The following is a 20301-nucleotide window of genomic DNA, read 5'->3' as shown; positions in this document are numbered from 1 at the left end:
CCCTAGCCTATCAGATCTCATCAGGACTGCCTGGATCCTCTTCTTCTGTGGCCTGGTATGGAAGTGGTGGAAGAGAGGGAACAGGATGGGAGCCTACCAAAGATGTCCTCTGAAAGACTCCACCCAGCAGGGGATTGAAGCAAGCGCAGAGACACACAACCAAACTTTGGGCAGAGCACAGCAAGTCTTACGAGAGAAGGGGAATATAAAAGGACTCAGAGGGGACAGATGCTCCACAAGGAGACCAACAAAGCCAAAAAATCTGGGCCCAGGGGAACTGCAGAGACTGATGTACCAACCAAGGACCATGCATAGAGGACTTAGACCCCCTGCTCAGATGTAGCCCATGACAGCTCAGTCTCCACGTGGGTCCCCCAGTAGGGAGAGCAGGGGCTGTCTCTGACATGAACTACTCTTGATTACCTCATCCACCTTCATTGAGGCCTTACTAGGCCACGGACATTCACTCTTATAAGCTGCAACCCATTTCTATCTTCATCTCTCACATTCTTTACTTTTCCTAAGCTTCAGTCATTAGAAAGAGTGTGCCTAGCTAGCTGTGAAAATACAGTATTCAGGGAAAGCTACACTACAAAAGAATTCTAAAACCTCTATCATTTGTCCCAATTACAATGCTAAAGGGATTGATTGTGTATTTCAGTTATTTCCACGGTAGATGGCTGCTGCTAAATCAAGATGGGTAGCGCCACCTGCTGTCTGCTGATCCCACTGACATGCCTCTAAAGCACTTTTAAATTTTTTTAATTTTATTTATATTAATTACAGTTTATTCACTTTGTATCCCAGCTGTAGCCCCCTCCCTAACCCCCTCCCAACACCACCCTCCCTCCTCATTCTTCTACGCCTTCTCCCAGTCCACTGATAGAAGACCTCCTCCCCTTCCATCTGACCCTAGTCTATCAGGTCTCATCAGGACTGGCTTCATTGTCTTCCTCTGTGGACTGTTAAGGCTGCTTCTCCCTCAGGTGGAGGTGGACAAAGAGCCAGCCCATGAGTTCATGTCAGAGATGATCCTTGTTCCTATTATTGGGGAACCCTCTTGGACACTGAGCTACCATGGGCTACCTCTGTGCAGGGGTTCTAGGTTATCTCCATGCATGGTCCTTGTTTGGAATATCAGTCTTTAATAGTTTTTAAAGTTTGATATATTTGCCACATTATCATATAAAACTCTTCATCTGGTAATCTGTTTGTCCTCTCCTCCCCTTCTCCTCATCAGCTTTTTTTTTCTTAACATGTCTTTGTGAATTAATTGAAGACTACCTTCTAGCTTATAGTGTCTTTCAGATGAACTGAGCTATTCTGCCTGTGTTTATTCTGTATAAAAAATAATTTTGGAACAAAAAAAATTGGCTGATTGATATGTAATTATGTAAATGTTCAACAGAACAAGGGTGTGATCCATGTGTGGAAATGTAGAATATTTTATGTCTGGAAGCTTGAGGAAAGAGTTAAGGTCGCAGTCCTCGTTTTCTGGTATGTAAAGCACTTAAGATCGTAACCAGCTATCATGAGAAAATGTGTTAGGATTTCTCCTTCAATCCTTACATCTTGACTTCTATAAATCAAAACGTCTTGTCTTGTCTTTGTATCTGGCTCAGGTACACAGTTGCATGTTCACTGCTTGTCACAGACTGTGGTCCATCCGACTCCAAATGTCAGGGTCATCCAACAAATACAAGCTCCTGCTGTATGCGAGGTTCCATCCCAGATGAAGAATCGGAGAATCGCCAACAGACGTAGCCATTTCTTCAAGGGGGTTGGGGGTTATGTTCTAGTTGTTAGTTGATCAGCCATTGCATGACTAGGTGAAGAGGATGGAGCATCCTTGGTGACTGGTATCCAACTGAAGAGAAATAAACAATAGGCATTACAGACAAAGTAGGTAGTGTACTGAGCTATACATGAACTATGTCCTTCCCACAAATTCGTCTTCCGAAATCCGAGCCCCTGGTAGCTAAGACAGTGACTTTGCCTGGAAGTAATTTCACTGCAGATACACTGAGGGAAGAATGAGATCACAGTGGGGAGTGGCTCCCCTGTAATCCAAAATAACTTACTCTCTGTGAACGAGGGGCATACAGACGGGGATATCTACCCAGGAGGACTGCGCGTGAAGACGAGGGCTAAGATGCACTGAGAAGTTAAGGGACACCACCAGTTACTAGCAGAGCTGGGGCTTGGCCTCCGTGGTAGAACTTCCTTGTATTCATGAGACTCTGGGTTCAGTCTTGAGCACTGCAAAAAAGAAATAAGTAACCAACCGTCAGGAGCAATGGGAGAAGCACGGGCACATTGTCCCTCCCATACTACCATCTTGATCTCATCCATCTAACCTCCAGAACCCCAAGAAGCCTGCCTTTTGGTAGCTGGGTGCTGCAACCTTAAGAGACTAATAAAATAGAAATGAGATTATAAATAAGAAATATAGCAGGAAAGATTGGAAGCCTGGAGCCTACAATCTGGGATGTTGCTGAAGGAGTGACTTCTTTACCATCTTTTGGATGGTAAAAACGTTTCAACACTTGCTAGAGTAAACAGAGTGCTAGTGGTAGGGTTTACACAGCGCTGCTGAGGTTTCTATACATGTAAAGATACCTGTGGGATGTGGAAATTTCACCTCAATTAAAAACTCACAAGTGACGAAGGAAGACATCTCTGAGAAAGTGGGAGTTAGCAAAGATTTAAAGATAGAAACTCGCAAGGACAGACCTCAAGGATTGTTTTGTTGGTCTCCTTTAGCAGATGCTCAAGAAACATGTGTTAAATGACAGAGAGGAAAGAGGACTCTACCCTTTCATCTGAACAGTGTAAGAGGAAGACTGGCCTACGTTTTTAAAAAAATCTTTTAATTTTGGATGTTTTTTTTTCCTTGAAAATGAACTTTTTCATATAATATGCTGTGATTACTGTCTCCCCTCCCTCAGCTCCTCCCACATCCTCTTCACTCGCCCAAATCTACACCTTCTCTTCTCGTTAGAAAACAAACAGGCACTACAACCATTTTAAACACAAAATATGAATAATGAAGCAGTAAGTCTCCACACAGATATCCAGCTTTGAGATTATCATATGTTTCAACCTTTTTATCTGTTTTTTTTCATAATACAATGACCTTCTTTCTTAAAAAAATCAATGTTCAAGAATTTAATGTGTACATATAATATGTGTTGATCAAATATATGCCTCACTTCCTCCCCTCCAGCTCCTCCTCCCTCACTTCCTCCCCTCCAGCCTACCCGCTACTCTTTCCTTCCAGTTTCACGTACCCATCTTTTTCTACCCGCTGAATTTACTTAGTGATGCTGTTATGTGTATGGCTGTAGGACCAGCTACAGGGGCAACCCATCAAGGGTTGAACCCACAAAGAAAACAATCTCCTTCCTCTAGCCATACTAACTACACAGGACAGCCTTTTTAATAATTGGCTTCTTCCTGAAGATTGGCATTCAGATGTTATTTCTTACCTATTGCCAGCTTGTTTTCATTTTGTCAGTCTAATTGCGCCATCCCTCTAATACCATTTATTCTTTTTAAAAATACCTTTGTTCTTGATTGAGGTATGTCACAACACGCTATAAAAACACTCAGTTGCCAGTAGTTCCTCTGTGAGGGTGGGATTTTATGAGCTCCTCCTGATCCATGCTGGGGTTTGGGCTGGCTTGATCTTGTGCGAGTCATGTGCATACAATTACAGCTCCTATGAGTTCATATGTACAATAGCCCTGAACAATGACCTTCCTCATGACATTTTCACATACTTATATCGAGGTTGACTGAAGGCTAATGCAGAAAGATTATTGTAAATTTGAGGCCAACCTGGAATGGAGTAAAACCCATCTCAAAGAGAGACTGAGAAAGAGAAGGAAGGAGGAAATAAAGGAAGACAGAAGGACAGGAAAAGTGTGAGGACAGAAGGAGGCAAAGTGGGGAGGGGATGTTGTTTTGTTTTGTTTTGTTTTTCATTTTTTTTTTCTTTAAGCCCAAACATGTATGAATCAAGTGTCACATGTCCTGAGCTAGAGGAAGGGACAACGGATCAACTTACCACTTATGCCTGAATACACTAAATCCAGGCTGGAAAAGTGATTGAGCTTTGTGAAAAGAAAGTAAAGAAGAAAAAACAACAACAACAACAAAAAACCAACAAAACAGGGGAAAAAAGAAGAAAACAATAAAAGAAAAAATGAAAAGACAAAAGAAGATAACAGAGAAGCAAAAAAGAAAAATGGAAAAGGACAGTGTAGAAACAAAAACAAAGGAGAAGAAAAAAAAGAAGAGAAAAGAGAGAGTGATGAAAAAGAGGAATAAAAATGGAGAGGAGATTTTCTTAGTTTATCTCCCTTCCCTCCAATACCAATCATTTGTACTCTGGTCTTTACAAATAAATCCTGTGTCCTATTATTTTATTTACAAGTGCTCTGCTGTGGACCTTAAAAGATTAACCCTTTGAGTCTTTTTTTTTTCCAGAATTACTCTGGCAACTGTGCTGCCAGCTGATGGATGAGAGGGAAGACTAAGGCAGCAGGAGACCTAGGCTACTTCAGTAACCTAGAATGAGAGGGGGCATGAGAGTGACTGCGCTGCCTCAACTTGGATACGAGAAGAGAGAGAAAGATACAAAGTTGAAGCTGGGCATTGTGGTGCACACTTTTAATCCCAGCATTAAGGAAGCAGACACAGGTGGATCTCTGTGGGTTTGTCTTCTGTTCTGTTCTATTCCATTCTGTTCTAGTTTATTTACACAGACACACAAGCACACACATATGCTCTACCACTATCACCTATCAAGTTCTTTCATGTCTCTTTACCTTCGTTAGTTTTCTTTGTGTGGTGGTGGTGGAAATGATCCTCTTCTTTCTCACTTATTTACGCATCTCATCATACATTCCCATGGCAAATTCCTGAGCCACTTCCTCTGTTGGCTGGGAGGTTTACTCCCTCTCCTCTGCCTGATCCATCTTCCACACTCTCTCAGGTTCTTCCACTAGACTGTCACACGCCATCATGGAACAGGTCTTTGGCTGTGTGTGTGTGTGTGTGTGTGTGTGTGTATGTGTGAACACATGACTATACACATACACAGGGATGCCAGAAAGCAACCTCTGGGGTCATTTTTATGGAGCCATCCACCTTGGTTTTTGAGACAAGGCTCTGGAGACTACTGAGCAAGCTAGGCTGGCTGTCCATTGAGCCACAGGGACCCACCTGTCACTGCTTTTCCAGAACAATGATTTCAAGCACATGCCACCACAACCACCTTCTTTAAGTAGGTTTTACAGCTTGAACTTGATTTCTTATGCTTGCAAGGCAAGCATTCTGTGGACTGAGCTCAAATCCAAGGCCCTTTTTGGCTAACCTTACTACTTGAAGTAGTTCTTGCATGTAAGAAGTAGGTAAACATTTATTGAAAAATCTAATTTTAAGAAAGCATGATGCTAGTACATTATTCTTAGTAAAATAAGTGGGTGACAAGGTTAAACAGGGAAGTTAGGAGTGACCAGGTTAATAACTTTACAAGACTGAGTTCACAATTAACTTAATACATAAGCAGAGAATTATCCAAAATAATTCTTTTGTTGTTGTTGTTGTTTCGTTTTGGTTTTTGTTGTTGTTTTGTTGGTTTTTTGTTTTGTTTTGTTTTGTTTTTTGAGACAGGATTTCTCTGTGCAACCTTGGCTGTCCTGGAAATCACTCTGTAGATCATGCTGGCCTTGAACTCACAGTGATCTGCCTGCCTCTGCCTCCCTGCCAAAATAATTCTTAAGTTAAAGTCTCTTACAATCGAGGCTGTTGCCAAGACAATGGTCGCCTTTTGAAAACTGCCAATGGGACCCCATTTCAGAGGACAACATCCACAAGACTCATTGAACATGGAAAAGCCTAACTGGTGCCTACATAGAGTCTTCCCCCCTACACTAGAGTGTTACCCAAGGAAAAACACAAACACCAACCGAGCCACAACAGCTTTGATCTACAATCTGTCCTGCCTGCAAGATAATCCTAGAGCAATGGTGGCACAGAATTTGTGGAAGTAGACAACCAATGTCAGATTTAAGCTAAGGTCCACTGCTGCTTGGGTGACCAAGAACCAGAGATTAGATAGTCCAGAGACCTAGGGTAAACCCAAACACTACTGATCTTATTAAAAAGAAAGAAGGAAGGAAGGAAGGAAGGAAGGAAGGAAGGAAGGAAAGAAGGAAGGAAGGGAAAATGGTATCAATAAAATTATTCCTAATGATACCCTCCTACATTCACAGATCAATGTTTTTATGCAGTCATCATTAGAGAAGCTTTGTCCTCCAGCAGACAAATACAGATACAGAGACCCACAGCCAGACATTATGCAGAGAGAGCCCTTGGAAAGCATAGATCTACATAGCCCTTCTCCATCAAATCCCTCTCCTCATTGCTCAGAAGAGGAGGTGGAAAGAGCCAGAAGGGACAGAGGACACCAAGAAAATAAGGCCTTGTGAGTCAAGTAAGCAAGGATCCCATGACTGAAGCCAAAGCACATGACCTACACTGGCCTGCACCAGGTCCTCTGAATGTATATTACAGATTTCAGCTAAGGATTTTTATGGGATTCCTGAGTGTGTGAATGAGTGGGTCTCTGATTCTTGTGCCTGTTCACAGGGCTCTTTTTCTTCTGTTGGAGTTCCCTGCCCAGGCTCGATACGATGGTTTTATCTTATTATATTTTATGTTGTTGTGTTTGGTAGTTATTTCCTAGAAGCCTATTCTTTTCCAATGAGAGACAGAAAGAGAGTTGATCCAGACAGTAGGGGCAGTGGGGAGGAACTGGAAGGAGTAAAGAAAGGCAAAACTGTAATCAACATGGATTGTATGAGAAGAGAATCTATTTTCAATAAAAAGGAAAAAAATTTAAAGTCGAATAAAGGCAAGAAACATTATAAACAGATAGATAGATAGATAGATAGATAGATAGATAGATAGATAGATAGATAGATAGATAGATAGATATTTCTTTCACAGCTTCAAATTTCAACCTTTTCTAACACTGCAAAAATGCCAGATGTTGGTCAGCTTCATCAAAACCAAACAAGCGAGTCCTCTGGAAAAGCTGCTATCAATTATCTCCTGCAGATGGGCTTTCCTAACTTAAGCGCACTTACGGTAAATGTGTGGATACATATATTTCTCCTGTTCGGCTGAATAATTATTCATGTAATTACTTGTACGTTTTCAGAATGCTCATCTGCTAGTTATTCTCCTAGGAGCGGAATCTCAGAACTAAATAAAAAGGCTTTGAAATAGCAAGGATGGCACTGTGCTATTCAGAATGACAACACTAACATTTCTACATTCCTTGTTGCTTATTGTAAAAGGTGACTCTGAAATAAATTTTTTTTCTCTGTCGTCTTCTTCACATCTTATTCAGGAGCTTGCCAGGTGGAGAACAGGACACCAACTACTGTAGCACAAAGGGAAACTGAAAGAAACACTTTTTTTCATGAGCACATTTTCCTCACTCAAATACCTTTGAATGTATTTGCAACGATCTTGAGACGTCTATCTAGCGCAGTTGTCTATGCCTTTATTCGAAAATCATCTTCTTGTCGTAGATAATTCCGCAGCTATTCAGCACAAAAGAAAGATAACGTGAGCCGCTGGTTTGTCTAAAACTAAAGTTAAAAGAATGAGTTGAAGTGAAATTTTGTGCATAATTACGTACCTTTTAACTCACTATATCCACTCAAAAAAAATTAATGAAACCTTCTACTTTTAAAAATTAGTTCAGGCGCATCCCAAATTAACCATGTTCCAGTGCTGACTGAGTCACATGTGCCTAATGCCTAATGCTGGTCAGTGTAAGTCCAAAATACACTTTCCTCTGTCAGCCTGGATCTTTAAAATAACTTGAAGCCAGGTGTGGTGCGGTGGTATGCTCCCATACTCACAGCACTTGGGAATAGAGGAGGAAGATCAAAAGTTGAAGCTCATCCTCAGACACATAGCAGGAGGTTAGCCTGGGCCGCACATATCCTTGAAAACAGAGCAAGAAAGAGTAAAAACAAACCACTAACAAGTGTTTCAAGCCACAGAAATTATCCATATGGAAGGGCATGCCATAATGACAAAGTCCTTATGGCATGCCCTTCCATATGTGAAATTGGTAGAACTGGGTTGCGTGTTCCTAAAATCAAGGGTTCTAAGCCACTGCAGTGTGGTTCTCCAAAACATCAGAATGTACTTAACAGAGGCTAGGATCTAATCGTTTGTCTGTTTTTAAGATTATGAACTAAGGTTAAGGAAGCCGAGTTGCTAAAACACTTACCTTGCAAGCATAAAGACCCGAGTTCATACCCCAGAACCCACTTTCCAAAAGGTGGGCATGGGAGGCACACACTTGCAACCCCAGAACTGGTAAAGCCGAGACAGGCAGGTCTCTGGGACTCGCTGGCCAATCAGCCTACTTACTTGGCAACTTCCAGGTCTGTGAGAGATGCTGTCTCAAAATAAATAAATAAAGTAGAATGGTGCCTCTGGCCTCCACATTGCACACCTGTGTGAACACACATACACAAAGAGGGAGGGAGGAAGGGAGGACAAACCTAAGGTCTTCCAGAGCTGTATAGATAGCATGTGTCACTGGCATACACTGAAGAGAACACGGCACCATTTCCTGAGTCCGACATAACCAGTTTACTGGAGAGCATGGTGAACCCTCCAAAGGACTGTACCAACCCAGAGGGAGTGAAGGGCACAGGCTCTTACACCATGCTCTGGGTGGCCTCTCCTTTTTGCCAGAGGCATTCCATGTGCATGCCTCCCTCACATGCATGCATAGAGCCCAGGATGGGGTGATTGCAGGAGTTACGCCAAGGTTCTGACTGAACTGGTTTCAGTATTGATGTTCAGCCGGCCTTATCTCTGCACTTCTGCCTTGCCTCAGCAAAACAGTCAAGCAGAGAAAATAAACTACTGGAAGAATTCAGTCCAGTGTTGACCCAGCCGATTTCAGACTGTCAGGGCTACCGTTTACAACGTGCCCTATACAAACCAATAAGCCTGTTTAAAATGAAATTAAAATTGTGACTCAACTGTCAGCAACTTGATGAGAAATACATAAAGGATTTTTCTCTGCTATTTCAGGAGTTGTGCTGTCACTGAGGAGAAAGAAAACCATTTCCTATTGTGTAAGACAAACTTAGATTAACTGTACCTTTAAATTCTTAAAATAATGTAGTTCTATTGTACATCTTAATTTCTATTTTGTTTTGTTTTGTTTTGTTTTGTTTTGTTTTGTTTTGTTTTGTTTTGTTTTTCAAGACATGGTTTCTCTGTGTAGCTTTGGCTGTCCTGGAATTCACTCTGTAGACCAGGCTGGCCTTGAACCCAGAGAGTCTCCTGCCTCTACCACCACCTGTGCCACCACTGCCAAGCTGATCTTTTTCATTTTGTTTATAAATGATCTCTTTATTAAAAAGAAAAGGCAAAATGGCTATACATAGAACGCAGATTACACAATGAATAAGATTACATTTAGAATGATTTCTCCCCTTTTATTAAGTATAGATTCTTTTCTCACACAGTATAATCTACAGTTTCCTTCCCTCTACTTCTCCCAGTTCATCCCCACCTCTCTGCCATCCTTAGAATAATTTTTAAAAGAAATGAAAACAATTTATTCTTCAGTGATTGGGTTGAATATAAACACAGAGTCAAAAGTAGTATGTAAAGAGCTGGGTATGGTGACTCACACTTGAAAATCTCAGCAACGGGGAGGTAGAGGCAGGAGGACCAGAAGTTCACTGCTAGTTTCAGGTATATAGAGAGTCCAAGGCCAACCCAGACTATATGAAACTTTGGATCAAAACCAACAAAACAGAAACAAACAATAATTGTTTATTACTTTACAAATCTTTGACCTGTGTCCTTTGTGTAAGATGGCACAAACCAATCCTACAGTTAATTAACTCCAGACCCTGTGTGACCATCATTTGGAGGACAGCTCCATCCAAGTTGTCATTTCCTTGAGAGAATAAGGAAGAGGTGGCTACACAGTTTCCTTCTATTACCTGATGTGGTTGATAAATTGTTTTTATTGTATCTCTCACTAATGGCTTCAGGTGTGCTTTGTATACATCCCTCTACAGCTACCACGGCCTATTGTGTATTTCTTATTTACAAATACAATCCTCTTGAACCATATCCATTTAGTGTACACTGCTTCTTGGGAGCAACCAAATGGTTACAACTATGAAAGCATCTTTAAAAGGAACCACTTAATCTCAAAATAAGAGGTAACACTGACAAATGAGGAAATAGTAATCTAAACACATTTAAGAATGAGGGAGTGTGGGTGGGATTGGGAGGGAATGAAGGAGGGAGAGACAGCTGGGATACAAAGTAAATAAACTATAATAAATATAAAAATAATAAAAAAATTTTTTTAAAAAAAGAAAAAATATGGAAGCGGCACTAAGGAGGATTCCAAGCATGTGCAGCTAAAGGAGAATGCCTCCTCCTGCCCCGCAAGAGTGCAGAATTGCACATGGAAAGCAAGAAGCTCAGACAGAGATTCTAGAAAATTCACATAGAAAGTGTTCCAAAAAGTTGGACGTTGCCACTCACCACAATACCACTATTATAACCTTGTACATAGTATTATGTATGTATGTATGTATGTATATATATATATGTATATATATATATATGGAATTAGTCTGAGTTAATTTCCTTCATTTTAAGCAAAACAAGGCGTAAAGATGATGAGCATCTTGGAAATATTAGGCTTTAGGTGTGTGAGAAGATTTGTGTTTCTGATTCAATATTCCAGCCCACGTGTGCTCAGGTTTGTTTCGTCCTGCTTCGGTGTAAGATGTAGTCATCCCCAGATGTGTTCATTGCCTTTGAGTTATCAAATTTGGTATGTGGCCATCCGAAACTCTCTGAAGATCCTTTCTGTTTCGAGGCTTCATTCTTCATATCTAATTTCTAATCTTTTTTCTCTTAATCCTGTTTATTTTGGAGGGAAAAGAAAAACTTCCTTTTACTGATTCTCATTGTTTAATTCCCATGTATTTATATAGTTTCTGAAGCTTTTCTCATTACTGATTTCTACTTTCATTGCATTGTTATCAGAAAAGGTATTCAATACATTTTAACTTTTTGAAAAACATGTTGAGACATTTTTGTGGCCTGCCCTCTTATGGAAAACAGGAGACTCAGTGCCATTCAGGAGACTATCTATTCCGAAGCCACTAGATGAAAAGGTCTATAGCTATCTGTTAGGTCTATGTGGTCTAGGGTGAAGCTTATTTATTTTTTTAAAGATTTATCTCTTTATTATTTACACAGTATTCTGCCTATATGTGTGCCTATACACCAGAAGAGGGCACCAGAAATCATTGTAGATGCTTATGAGTCACCATGTGATTGCTGGGAATTGAACTCAGGACCTTTGGAAGAATAGCCAGTGCTCTTAACCTCTGAGCCATCTCTCCAGCCCCTAGGGTGAGGTTTAATTCTGTTGTTTATTTTAAACTTTCATTCTGAGTGATCTGTCCATTGCTGAAAATTGAGTTTTAAAGTCCTCTACTGTTTCTGTATTAGAATAAATTTCTTCCATTGGGTTTGCTAATATTTATTTCATATATGTAGGCACCCTGATATGGGGCGCACATTTAAAGCTAGTATTCTTTTTATTACTATATAACAAAATCCCTTACTTCTTTTTATTAGGTTTGATTTAAAAATCTATTTTTATTTAAGGTAAATAGGAATGTTCCTACTATCATTTAGAGTCTATTTACATGGGTCCTTGAAGATCTGGCTTGCCTGGAACTGGCTATGAAGATGAAGCTGGCCTTTAACTCAAAGAGATCCTCCTGCCTGCACTTCGTAAGTTATGAGATTTAAAGACGGCATGTGCCACCCCATCCAGCCGTAGTGAGTAAAGGTTTGGGTTTTATGCATTTAGTCAGTCACTCTATGCCTTTTTATTGAATAATTTGACCCATTTGTATTTAAAGTAAACTATTGCGAAGATTTTCTACTGTGATTTTGTTACTTATTTATTAATTAATTTTGTTGTGGTTTTATTCGTTCTCCCTGTAGTTATATCCCCTTTCTCCAGCAGTGTAGTTTAATTTCTTGCTTATATTTTGTTGTATCAAGGATTTTTGCTTTATGATAATGAATATGATTATTAAAGCCTATTTTGAAGATAACAAGTCTCTTTAAGCCATCTTTGTCTTTTCACTATTTCTTCCCTATTTTACATGCTTTCATGGTTTTGGGGGTTTTTTTTGTTTATTGAAACATGTTTTTGCTTTGTAACCCAAGCTGGCCCCAACCTATGAAAGAACACATGCATTTCTTTTACTGAGTGTGACTTGTGTGGTTGATGATAATGATTACCATCAGTCCATTCATTTTCTTACAGATATTATAATTTTATTCTTCTTTACAACTAAATAAGAACCCATTGTGTGTAGGCACCATATTTTCTTCACCCATTCCTGTGCTGAGGGGCCTCTAGTCACCACTATTGTGAGAGTTCAGCAATAAATGTATTGTGCAAGTATCTCTGTGCTGACGTAGAATCCTTCCAGTGATGTTGATGAATCATACGGTAGCTCTATTCTTAGGCTTGTTCTTTTCTTTTCTTAGGGATTCTCATTCTGTTTTCCTCTTTCTCCACATCCTTGTCAGCATTTGTTGTCATTTTTTCTGAAGGACAGCTATTCTGCCTGAGGTGAGATAGGACCTCAGAAAAACATTACTTTGCATTTTTCTGATAACTAGAAATCTTGGACATGTTTCCAAAAATTTATTGACCATTTGCATTTTTTATTTTGAAAAATTGTCCATTAAGCTCATTAACCCATTTATTGGTTGAATGGTTCTTTTTGGAGTTTGATCTATCTAATTCTTTAGAGATTCTATATATTAATCTCCCAGGAAATGTAGAGTTGGCACAGACTTTGTCCCGTTCTGTTATCTGCCTCTTCACACTGCTGATTTTCTTCCTCACTCTGTCCTCCAGGCTGGTTCATCCACATGCCCTCCACCAGGGCCAGCACTACTATTCTGCCCAGGTAAGGTGCAGGACCTCTCCCCTGCCTCAAATGTTACAGCCAGTAAGGGGAAGAACTGGCTCACCCATTCTCATGACCCCAGGACCACTTCTCCTGACTGCTACAGATGGTGAGAGGCAGAACTAGTTCTCTGGAGCCCACGACCCTGTGAGAGATTTCCTGACTGCTGAAGGTGGCAAGGGGCTGGGGCATGACCTGTGCCTGTACCTCCCCACAGCAGGGGGGGCGGGGGCAGCTGAATGCTGCAGCCAGCAGTGGCCGGGCCAGCTCTCCCCTGCTCTCGGCCTCAGGGAAGGCTCACCTGAGCCCCTGCCACCGGGGTCAGCACTGCTGTCCAGGTAAGGTACAGGGCACACTCTACCAACTCCTGCTGCTGGTGAGAGATGGGCCCAGCTTTTCAGAGCACCACATCCAGGGAGGGGTGTGGCCAGTTACACCCAGCTCCTGGACATCTTTGGAGTCCCTGGCAGCTGCCCCAACTCACACTCTCTAGTGGTAATATGAGCCATGGACATCAACACTGACCTCTGCCACTGCATAGCCATGGAATCAGATCTAACCCTCAGTGGCAGCTCCGGCTGGAACCTCACTTTGGCTCCAGGTGGCTGGGCTGGCCACTCACAGCAGGCTACTCTCTTCCATCCTGAGTCTCCATTTCCATCTCTCTTCCTACTGCTCAAGCTGCTTCACTTTTTCTTTCCCATCTGATCACCACATACTCACACACTGTAGTGGCTCCCTCTGCAGGCTGGCCACACAGGTGTCAGGCCCCTGGGTGATATCCTCCATCATTGCTGAGCAGCATGACAGCAAGTGGGTGTCTATGGCCAGCCTGTGCCATGCACTGGAGAGTAGGTCTGTGGGTCACATGGACATCTGCAAACCTCTGTGTCTGTCTGCCTCCCACTGCACTGCCTGGATTTGATTTGATGAGACAGCTTTGGCCACCAAGCCAGGCATCAAGATAGGATGAACAAAGGACCACCCATCTGCTCCGCCTCTGACTGACATAAGAACAACAGCAAAAAGTGTTTCTTTGTCGATTGCCAAGGGTAGGGGTGTCCACCAATGTGCTTTTAAAATGCCGTGATTTATAACTTCCTCTGTTGTGTTACTATAAAAACTCCGTGAAGATACTTCCACACTGGAACATTATGTTCTGGGAGACATGCATATATGTTCCCAGGTCACAATCACTTACATTTGGCTCCGGAATAAACCATGTCTTTCATTTCTTTGATATGAGAGCTGTTTCTTTCGACAAGATATTCTCAAACAACACAAAGGAAGCAACTAAAGAGAGGAACGATTTATTTTGTCTCTCAGTTTAAGTGGGTACAGTCCCTTGTCAGAGGGAAAGTTAGTGGTGTTCACGGCAAAGAGAGCAAGCATATGGCTAGTACTCGTCACATCCTCAAGGGCCAGGAAGCAGAGTCCATCTACATGCCCTGCCTCATCTATTCCCCTACATCCTTTAGCCAGGCTCTAGCTCTCGAAGGTCCTCCTACAGTGGCACTGGCTTAACTCTAAAACACAGTAACCTATGGATAATATTTTGCGTTCAAACTACAACAGAAAAACGAGTAAGTCCCAAGCACCCCAACTTTTGTTTAAGCTTCCTAAAAGTTCTGCTTCCCAACAGAGCCATCACCTGGAGACCACATCTTCAACACATCATATCTAAGCTGTAGCTCCTGTGCTTCAGGTAACACCAAGTTGAAAGAATTAGGAGGCTCTTGTTTCTGTTACCTATCATGGTCACAGATTTGAAGGAAAATACATGGTAGAGGTTGTGGAGGAAAAAAAAGAGAAAGAGAAGGGGAGAAATAAGAAAACAGACATAAAGGAGGGCTTCATATATGCCATTTAGAAGAAATTAATAAAAAATAAATATTCCGTGATTATTTATTTTATTTATTTTTGCTCACTGTGCAAATGGCGCAATTGGTACAGAAAGGCAGCCAAAGCCAAGCGGTACTAACTCCTGCTTGCAAACGCCAGAAGGGAACCCATTCTCCCTCAGTCCTCAGCAGGAAACAATGCTGCTGAGAAGTAGATCTCAGACCCTGAGCCTCCAGAATAAAGGTTCTGCAGCATTAGCCATTCGGCTGTGCTTTGCTCTGGTAGCCTCAGCAGAGGAATAGGATTTTCCTCTAAATTACAGAGTCTAGAGGAAACATCCAAGATTTTTACACTGTTACGGAACAAACAGAGCTATCATTGACCTGGCAAATCTGGCTATCCCACACACTGTCAGGTTTTACAGTCTTAGTACCATTGCACAGGGCAGAGGGCAGAGGGCAGAGGGCAGAGGGCAGAGGGCAGAGGGCAGAGGGCAGAGGGCATGACATTTTTCAGAGGAACATGTGGTCCTGTAACTTCCCTCACTCCTTGGAACTCTGCTTTGGGCTTCTTCTGAGCCTGAGTATCTCTCAGAGACAAGTGTTCCTTGGGTGCAGCCATGAGAGTGCAAGCCTGCAGATAGGCTCAGGCTGGCACCATTGCCCCTCCCATCTGGCTGAGAAGCTGCAATGTCATGAGCCTCTGCTCTCTCCTCCATCTCCCCTCTGTGGTGCAACAGTCATCCCCTCACCATTGGCCAGCATGAGGGGCTCCCCAGTATGACACCACCAATGTTACAAGATCGTTCAGACTGAATGTGTAGCCAGTGACTCCCTTTCAAACCTGTTCTTCTCATGGTGTGGCAGCTGCCTATCAAGATGAGTTTCTGGACCTTCTGCATAGTCATCGAGTATGATGATCAGTCAAAATGTGATCTTATCTGGGCCATGAGTGCTCAGACATTCGGTGACATATTCTTAATGCATCTGTGAGGAGTATTCTCAGTGAGATTGACGTCTGAGCCAATTTACCAAATATAGCATATCTTTTCAAACCTGGGCGGGCCTCCCCAGCCATTTGAAGAGAAGAGTTCAGAAAGGCTAGCCCACCAGAGTGATCCTTTTCCACCTCCATTTTAAACTGAAACTCTGCTTTTTCCAGCAGCCATGGGCCTCACATGACCCTCACCTAACACTCTTTCCTTCACTATCCCCCCCGCCCCCGCCAGCCTTAAAGGATCCTGGGAAATGCTAGCGTGTACAGGGAGTTGGAGGTTAGCCAAAAGGAGGACTCTGTGGTGCAGCTTCCACGAGGCGGGTTATTTATAATGGCTGGGACTTTGCAGCGGTGCAGCTGTCTTGAGGTCACTCATGCTCCTCTAAGTAACCCTTCACCTGTGTTCTGTATGCAAGCCCAATAAGCATACTTGTTTCCCAAGCTGGACTCTGATGAAATTGTACTTTGTTCTGCCCTTTGTATATCTGAGCAGAACAGACATGCATTATTTTTACTGGCCCCAGAAAAGCCAATGCATCAATAGCAAATCTCTTTGTATGTATACACACATAGAGAGAGATCTCCAAGACAGAACTCCAACTGGTCATTCTCTCTGGCGAATGATCACCAATGCACTGTGTATTTGCTCTAACAAATTAGGTCATTGGCATCAGGCTTTGCCCTGCTCTAGTTTAGTCCACATTGTGTAGCACACGGTTTACAAACAGATCTTGAGCACTCTGAAGACTGAAGATGACTGTGGGCCTGGGTGGAAACATAAAAACCAAGCAGCACTGACTGATAAACAACTTCTTTCTAGGAGTAGAAACATGCTAATTTAGCTGAGCTAGGTGGTACATGCCTTTATTGCCAGCACTCAGGGAGGCAGAGGCAAGTGGATTGCCTGGTCTACAAAGTGAATCCAGGACAGCCAAGGCTACACAAAGAAACCCTGCCTTGATGCCTCGAGAAAGAAAGAAAGAAAGAAAGAAAGAAAGAAAGAAAGAAAGAAAGAAAGGAAGGAAGGAAGGAAGGAAGGAAGGAAGGAAGGAAGGAAGGAAGGAAGGAAGGAAGGAAGGAAGGAAGGAAGGAAAGAAGGAAAGAAGGAAAGAAGGAAAGGAGGAAGATGCTAATTTCTAGATTTACCAAGGTGAATTAAGACTGTAGGAACACTTGAGCATATTAAAATCATGGCAGGGTAACCAGGCCCAGGAACCTTCTGGAACCACCACACCAAGGAAAGTATGAAACTCCTCACCTGGACCCCATAATAATATTAGCACCCAGAACAGGGACAGTGACAGCCCCCATCAACCTGTCATGTGACACCTGTTCTATACACTGAAAAAAAAAAAAAAAAAAAAAACAGTAGGCAGAGAATTCCAAACTGTCTCCAGGGAACAGCTCAGCTCATCCTCCACTGTTGACACAGCTTATTCAAGAGCCATTATCTATCTTCCTAGTCGACCATGTAGACTTCCATCCATCTTCTGTTCCTTCTTCTGGACTTGGACCTCTGCAGCTGGACTCATCACTGTATCTTCACTCAGAAACCCATGACCCACAACAACCCAGTTTAATAGAGGCAGACCCTTCCCTGTGGCTGCTTTAGGTTGCGGTCCATACAGACTCCATTTACATTTCTGAAATTCCGCAGCAGCCTTTGTGGTGGTTTGAATGAGGCTGGACCCCATAGGCACACATACCTGAATGGTTGGTCGCCAGTTTGCTTAACTGTTTGGGAAGGGTTGAGAGGGGAGGGGTGGGTCACTAGAGATGAGCCTTGAGGTTTCGAAAGGCTATACCCCTCCCCGTTAGCTGTCTCTGCCTCGTGGTTGTGTCTTGGAATATAAAGTGTCAGCTAGTGCTCCAGTACCATGCAGACCTGACTGCTGGCATGCCTCCACCACTGTGATCATGGAGTCTAATCCTCTGAGACTGAATTCCCCAGTTCTCTAAGTTGCCTTGGTCATGGTGTCTCTTCACAGCCGTAGAGAAGTACCAAAGACAGCCCTTTTAACTCTTCATGTTTAATCCTTAAAAAATACAGACTGAAAGGTTTATTGTGTGATATGAGTGCTTTTATCAATAATTAAAATTAAAATAAAAAAAAAACTGTGTCCATCTCCCCTAGATCACCAAGGAAAGTAGGACCGTCTGAAAATGTGCTGCCATTGAAACCACTGAACCTGGTTGCTATTCAATAACTAATAACTAATGCTTGTTATTCAATAACTTCTGTGTGAGAAAATGCAAGAAATAAATGGGCAGGGAAAAATGAATGCAAGAGAACCCAGATCAGCCTCTACAGTGAAAGCAAGCTTTTACTGGTCTGAGAGGTGACGCCCCTGTGACCTGGTGACTCAGCATCGGAGGGCGCAGAGGGTGGCACTGTGCAGGCTGAGAGCAGAGTTTGCATTTGAAAGTACAGAGGGGAGAAAGCAAGGCTTTGCCAGACCCTGATAAACTACTCTTCAGAACCGCAGGGTGGGAGATAAGTCAGGTTGCCCGCATTTGCAACCTCCGGCTTCAGGGCACACGGTGGGTGTTAGCTGCTTTCTGGGGATTGCATGGGCAGCAGATTTCCTGGAACCTTGCAATTGTTTTAGGACCCTGGTTTTGGAGGAATTTCCTTTATTCTGACATTGTGGAAAGACACAAATGTGCCATGTTTCTGACAGGACGTGCTCACAACATAGGTGCACTGCAGAACACAGTGGTGGGTGAAGAGTGTGGATACTGAGGTCCAGGAAGCCAGAGTATAACCCGGAAGACTGGAAATGTTCAAGGAAAAACAGCCTATATGGGAGTAGAAGCTTCCTCCACCTACTTCTATAGCGACCAGCCAAGAACTGCAGCTTCCTGTCGCACACATCCTACCTCAGAGCGAGGTCTGTGCTCAGTCCATAAGCTGTCTGAAGCTCCCTGCGCTTTCTTGAGTGACAGTCGCCTCTGTGATACCTACGGAGATGATTCATCGACGTGCTGACTGAAGGTGACAGTAAAACCCCAAGATGGGTGATACTTCTTTTATTCGTTTTATCTCTAAATGGAAATGACATTAAGGATGGCAGAAATGATAAGGCCATATCAATGCTTGTGTGTATAGATGGGTAGACAGAGATACAATGACCCAGATGCTAGCTTTCTAATCCCTCAACATTGATTTACATTAGGCATTGTGTGTTCTATGCGAAATATTAAACAGAACATTTTGATGCTACACAGAATAATTTAATTGTTCTGAAAAACCTATATGTTCCATGTATTCGCCTTTATTTTTCCCTGGTCCTTGGTTATTAGTCTTTTTTTTTTTTTTCCTGTCCCACAGTTTTGACTTCTTCATGATGTCACATAGTAGGAATCATATAGTAGGTAGATTTTTCATTTCTGTTTCTTTCACTTAGTAATAGGTATTTAAAGTTTTCCCTATGTTTTTGTGGCTTGAAATGGATTCCTTTTCAGTGATGAATAAAAGACCATTGTTGGATATTCCACAGCTTCCTTGTTCACTCACCTACCGCGGAGAATTTTGGAAATTACGACTAATGCTGCTACAAAAATCTCATTTATCTAAATCTTCCAAAGTGTCTGAATAATTTTGCATTAATATCGGTGATTTGTAAGAGTTTTTTGTTGCTTCAGGTCCTCAAAGCATTTGATCTTGTCAGTTCTTTGGATCTTTCCTATGCTGGTAGTTATTATCCATCTTTTTGTTTGTTTTTGAGACAGGGTTTCTCTGTGTAGCCTGGGCTTGCTCTGTAGACACCAGGGTGGGCTTGAACTCTCTGGGAGATACGCCTGTCTCTGCCCTCCCGAGTACTGGCATTAAAGGCATGTGCTACCATGCCTGGCAAGTATTCCACATTTTACTCATGTTTTAAAATGGCTGCTTAGATGTCTTTTTAAGATAGAGACAAGCAGAAATCAGGAACAACAACAACAATCAAGAAGAAACCAAATTATTCATTATACCCATTGCCCTATCAGCTAATTACTTTTCATATTTGGTATATTATCTGTGTATATGGATGTATTTCTCTTTTTGTTTCGTCTAAAGCTGTGTGGAGATCAGTTAAGCTAAAATAAAATTCAAAATGTTCATTCATGGCAGAACTGGAGTTCAATTAATGGTTTGTCCTTTGATCCAACTTGAGGAAATCAAGCCGATTGTCATATGACCTTTCTAAAAAATGCAGATTTGTTGATGAATAACCCCAGGGCATTTATTTTGACATTCAATGTATTCCAGATGGATTTCCTAATAATTTTTTATTGTTTTCAATGGCTTCTCAGTCTTTAATCATCGATGTCACTCATCACACCATATGCCATTCCAAAGCTATGATAGCCCCGGATTGGAAACCTTGCTAAC

General features: G+C 42.1%; 2 long non-coding RNA genes across 5 annotated transcripts; one reads left to right on the top strand and one right to left on the bottom strand.

Moving 5' to 3' along the window:
• Positions 1–832: 832 nt before the first annotated feature.
• On the bottom strand, positions 833–8857 carry LOC110553457 (uncharacterized). Of its 4 annotated transcripts, none has more exons than XR_009594692.1 (6): positions 8598–8855; positions 8321–8491; positions 7718–8028; positions 7523–7619; positions 2082–2259; positions 833–1867 (listed from the first exon to the last, which is right to left on the bottom strand). It is a non-coding gene; the product is annotated as an uncharacterized LOC110553457 (long non-coding RNA). The 4 variants fall into 4 exon arrangements; XR_002476713.2 differs by having other exon boundaries at positions 834–1867; positions 7944–8028; positions 8598–8850; XR_002476712.2 differs by having other exon boundaries at positions 7523–8028.
• Positions 8858–18315: 9458 nt separating this feature from the next.
• LOC132657046 (uncharacterized) lies at positions 18316–20042 on the top strand. Its single transcript, XR_009594888.1, has 2 exons — positions 18316–18467; positions 18608–20042. It is a non-coding gene; the product is annotated as an uncharacterized LOC132657046 (long non-coding RNA).
• Positions 20043–20301: the final 259 nt, after the last annotated feature.

This window comes from Meriones unguiculatus, chromosome 10 (assembly GCF_030254825.1).
Source record: "Meriones unguiculatus strain TT.TT164.6M chromosome 10, Bangor_MerUng_6.1, whole genome shotgun sequence".
NCBI classification, from domain to species: Eukaryota; Metazoa; Chordata; class Mammalia; order Rodentia; family Muridae; genus Meriones; species Meriones unguiculatus.
The sequence above is the reverse complement of the archived record's forward strand: the minus strand, read 5'-3'. Positions and strand labels throughout refer to the sequence as shown.